This window comes from Microtus ochrogaster, chromosome 2, assembly GCF_000317375.1.
Source record: "Microtus ochrogaster isolate Prairie Vole_2 chromosome 2, MicOch1.0, whole genome shotgun sequence".
Classification (NCBI taxonomy): domain Eukaryota; kingdom Metazoa; phylum Chordata; class Mammalia; order Rodentia; family Cricetidae; genus Microtus; species Microtus ochrogaster.
The window spans coordinates 58031341-58036710 of record NC_022010.1 but is presented as its reverse complement, the minus strand read 5'-3'; positions in this window follow the sequence as shown (position 1 = coordinate 58036710).

Here is a 5370-nt window from a genome sequence, read left to right as displayed (position 1 = left end):
ATATATATATATTACAGCATGATTTTTAGTTTCTCTCTGTCTCTGTCTGTTTGTCTCTGTCTTTCTTTAATCTGCACTCACAGGTGGCTTTTCAAATTCCCTGCCCAAATAAATCTCTTGCATGAAATCTGTGTGATTTTTCTTTCATTCCTTGGCCCTCTAATCACCAGAATACCCTTTCACCAAAAAACGCTTTCAATACTTATCTGTAGAAATGTGGATAAGTACCTAAAATGCAGTCAGAAATTATATTGTTTTGGGACAGCTTCTATGTCCTAACTGCCACATGTAGTTGACTAGTTTTTTAGTATCGGATATGAATTACTTTCTATTGACCAAGCCTGAGGTCCAAATAGATAATTGTTATCTCTGTGATATAAGTGCCACTATCACACATTTGGGGATCTCTTGCCATGCTAATCATTGTTGTTTGTGGACATCAAGGTTCCCTTTTTTGTTTTTTTTCCCCTTAGTAGCTTCATAGTACCTTCTAGTACTATCATAAGTAGTCTGTAGGGGGTAAGCTTCCAGATAAGACCCAGCTCCCTTCCTCCAAGAATGACACCAATTGTAGCATTATTAGGTATATACTTTTGTAGAATACAATAGGAATGGCTATAATTTTCCTGTAAACTGCTAATTTAGAAAATGCACAATAGGAAAGATTATAGTTTAAAACCCATGATTTAGCAATAATTTTATAAAATGGTATTTTAGTGAAAAATTTTTAGACTGATGGCAGATGAGAGACATCTATGGAAGCAAAAATATAATTTACTCCGCAGTAACTAGCAAAGATTAATGAGTGGCCAAATTACAAGCAGTATATAGGTATTTGCATAGTTAATCACATTTTATCTTATTTTAGTTAATAATTTTTAACATACTGAGAGTTGCTTGTTAGAAATTAATATATCAGACTGAGCTAGTGACCTAGTCCTGAGCAGGCCTGAGGCAGCAAATTCCACAGAAGCAGGACTGAGGCAGTGGCCTAGGCCAGAGAAAGCCTGAGGCAGCAAACTCAAAGGAGCAGGACTGAGCAAGCAACCTGGATGGAGTGGACCTGGAACAACAGATTCCACAGGAACAATACGGAGCCAGCAACCTACACTGGAGCAGGTCTTAGGAAACAAACTTCACAGGAGCCGGACTGAGCCAGCAGACTGGGCTGGAGCAGCCTGGGATGGTGAGCCCTGTGGGAGTGGATCCAGACCAGGGACATTTACAGAAACAGGACTAAGCCTATGACCTAGACCAGAGTAGAAATGAGGCAGCAAACTCCACAGGAACAGCTGCAGGGGAGCAACCCCTGAGGGAGTGGGCCAGAGCCAGAGACCTCTGTGGGTTCAGGGATAGTGTATGATGGTGTAGGCAGGAACTAGATACCTCTGTAGATCTGGGTGTGAATCTAGGACCTTCCAGCGAATAGACCTTAAAGAAGGGCCCCTTTGGGTCCAGGTATCAGTCTGGGACCTTCAAGGAAGTAGGCAGGACTAGAGACCTCTTCTGATACAGGACACTTTAAGAAAGTAGACCTGAGCCAGAACCACTGTGGGTTTGGGGGCACCTGAATCTGGGACCGCTGATGATGTAGATTAGAGGTAGAGAGCTTTGTTGGACCAATCCCAACCCTAAGCCAGGGACCTCCACAGGAGTGGATCCAGACCAGGAACATTTACAGATACAGATCTCTGAGCCAACAACCTAGGCCAGAGAAGGCCTGAGGCAGTGAATCCGTAGTAGCAGAGCAAACCCTGGGAGCACTGAGTGACTGATAGAGTGACTGTAACCATGGAACTGACTACACCAGGAGAAAAAATGATCTGAGTCTTGGATCTACTGTCACCTGGAAGATTGATCACCAGAATCACAGGCAGCCCCAATTACACCAATTAGAGGACAAGATGGGTAGACAAGGTAAGAACACATGCAACACCATAAAGAGCAACATGACACCAGTAAAATCTAGTTACTCTACAACAAGAAGATTTGAACAACCAAATATAGATGAAGCAGAAGAAAATGACCTAAAAAATAACTTCAGCAGAATGTTTTAGACCCTTAAAGAGGAAATGAGAAGTTCCTTCAAAAAATGGAGAAAAAGACAAACAAAAAATTGGAAGACATCAACACATGCCTTAAAGAAAACCAAAAAAGGCAATGAAACATATGAAAGAAACTATTCAAGACTTGAAAACTGAAATAGAGAAATCAACAAAACACAAGCAAAGAAAATTATAGAAACAGAAATTATGAGAAAATGATCAGAAACCACAAATGGAAGTATAAACAGCAGAATATAAAAGATGGAAGAGAAAATCTCAAGCGCTGAAGATAGAATAGATAAAATAGACTCATCAGTCACAGAAAACATTAAATCTAACAAAAGCTTAAGACAAAATATCCAGTACTGAAAACAGCATAGTAATGGCATAAAAACAGACCAAAGGACCAATGGAACCGAATTGAAGACCTGGACATTAATTCGCATACCTTCAAATACCTGATTTTTGACAAAGAAGCAAAAAATATCAAATGGAAAAAAGAAAGCATATTTAACAAATGGTGCTGGAATAACAGAATATCAAAATGTAGAAGAATGAAAATAGACCCTATATATCTATTACCGTGTACAAAACTCAAGTCCAAGTGGATCAAAGACCTCAACATAAAGCCAACCACACTGAACCTCATAGTAGAGAAAGTAGAAAGAATTCTTGAAAGCATTGGCACAGGAGACTACTTTATAAATGTAACCCCGACAGCACAGATATTGAGAGAAATAATTAATAAATGGGACCTCATAAAACTGAAAAGCTTCTGTAAAGCAAAGGACATGGACAACAAGACAAAACGACAGGTTAGAGAATGGGAAAAAAAATCTTCCTTAACTGCACATCAGACAGAGGTCTGATCTCCAAGACAAAATGACAACCTACAAAATGGGAAAATATCTTCACCAACTGAACATCAGACAGAGGAATAATCTTTAAAATGTACAAATAACTCAAGAAATTGGTCATCAAGGGAACAAATAATCCAATAAAAAAATGGAGTACTGACCTAAACAGAGAACTCTCAATAGAGGAATCTACAATTGCTGAAAGACCCTTAAGGAAATGCTCAACACCCTTAGTCATCAGAGAATTTTAAATAAAACAACTCTGAGATTCTGCCTTACACCTGTAAGAATGGCCAAGATCAAAAACACTGATAACAACTTTTGCTGGAGAGGTTGTGGGGTAAAGGCAACATTCCTGCATTGCTGGTGGGAGTGCAGGCTCGTATAGCCCCTTTGGATATCAGTATGGTTATTTCTCAGAAAATTTAGGAAACAACCTTTTGCAAGACCCAGAAATATCACTTTTGGGTATATATCCAAAGGATGCTCAGTTGTGCCACAAGGACATTTGCTCAACTATGTTCATAGCAGCACTGTCTGTCATAGTCAGGACCAGGAAACAACCTAAATACCCCTCAACCAAAGAATCAATAAGAAAAATATGGTATATTTACATAATGTAGTACTACACAGTAGAAAAATTAATGACATCTTGAAATTAGCAGGCAAATGGATGGAGCTAGATAATATCATATTGAGTAAGGTAACCCTGACCCAGAAAGACTATTATCGTATGTACTCACTCATAAATGGTTTTTAAACAGAAAAAAAAAAGAAAACCAGCCCACAAATCACAATCCTAGACACAATGAGGATCCTAAGAAATACATACATGGATTTAACCTACGTGGGAAGTAGTAAAAGACACGATCTCCTGACTAAATTGAGAGTATGGGTATCATGAGAGAGGATTGAAGGGGAGGTAAGAGCCAATAAAATCAATTAAAAATTAATACAACAAATTATTTAAAATTTTATAGTCTGAAGCTGGTTTTAAGAATTATTTATATTTGAGGCATGTAACAGTAATAAGTATACATGTGCATAATTATATTTCTATTTTTCTATACTCTTGCAAAGATAATAAAATATTTCATTAAAAAATAATGCACGGTCATTTTAAATATGAATAGTAGTTCAAAGTAGACAAAACCAGAAAGAAAGGACAGTCAGTAAAAATGAAGCCTCATTCAGGTCTAGATGGTCCTTAATTCCAGCCTTCTTTCCATTGTGATTAGCTCAATCAATCACATTCAATTAGCTAAGAATGTTTTCTTAGCCTTAGGTTAGAACTTTGGCTTGATTTTATGTCTTTAACGTTGAGAGAAAATAAAACTGGGTTTGTACAAAAATTCAGGACGTTACTATCTTTTGTTTCCTGTTTCAGCATTTCCCTTCAGTTTCAAATTGGATTTAGTGATCTTAGGTTCAGGCTTACATTTCTAACCTTCTCTAGGGAAATTTATTACAGCTACGTTCTGAAGCAGGCAGAACATCAAGAAAATAGTTGCTCAGATATGTGTGAAAAGAAATTGCAGGTATGTCAACATATTTTGGGGTATGTGTGAAAGTTGTATTTCTTTAGATGGAATGTGAGTTAGGTCAACTATATTTAGAATTTCACTTTTCTTTGCCTATTCCATTTGGTTGAAACTTGACTAAGGTGTTATATGTTTAATGGATATTTGGGCTCTACAGATTAACTCTTTATAGCAACAAGATAATATCCTCCCAGAGTAAAATCTTTTCAGCTATGGTATGCAAGGGTGCTATGCAGAACCTCTAACTCATACCCACTGGTCTTCCTGGACAGCTCTAAATGTTATAACCATACCTAGCAATTCCATGCCAAAGACCTGGAGCATATATATGCTGTTGTGCAGTAAGGATGTGTTTTGTTGTTGCTGATGTTTGTTTTTAGTGAGCCCAAATTGAAAAGTAGTACAGGTAGATCTAATTATACGGTGGTAGTAAGATCCTATATTAAAGACCTCAATTCCATTTTGCTCTGTAACAGTAGGCATCATTTGGTTGCAAATGACTGAGAACTCAGAAAAATCTTCCTAAGCAATTGGTACACAGTGTTGAATGATAAAAACAAAGTTGAATTTGAAAGCCCCAAATGATAAACTTCAATGCTACCAGTTTCCCCCTTCACTTTTTAACCTCTTTTCTTCTAGATGATTTTTTCTTCATGAAGATTTCACTACAATGAAAAGATTTTTGTTGTTTTGTTTTTTGTCTCTTAGATCTAGTTAAAACCATTACAAAGAGGAGCCTTGTCTATGTTAGCTTGCCTGGCTATCTACATAAAATTCAAGTAGATGGAGTAGCCTGATTGACAGAAACCATTGAAGTGTCAAGGCTGAAATGAGAAAAGAAGCAGATCCCTCTAAAAAAAGCCTATAATTAGTGATCCTAGAGAAGCTAAATAAGGAGAACCCAAAGAAAAACATATAGGCATCCTC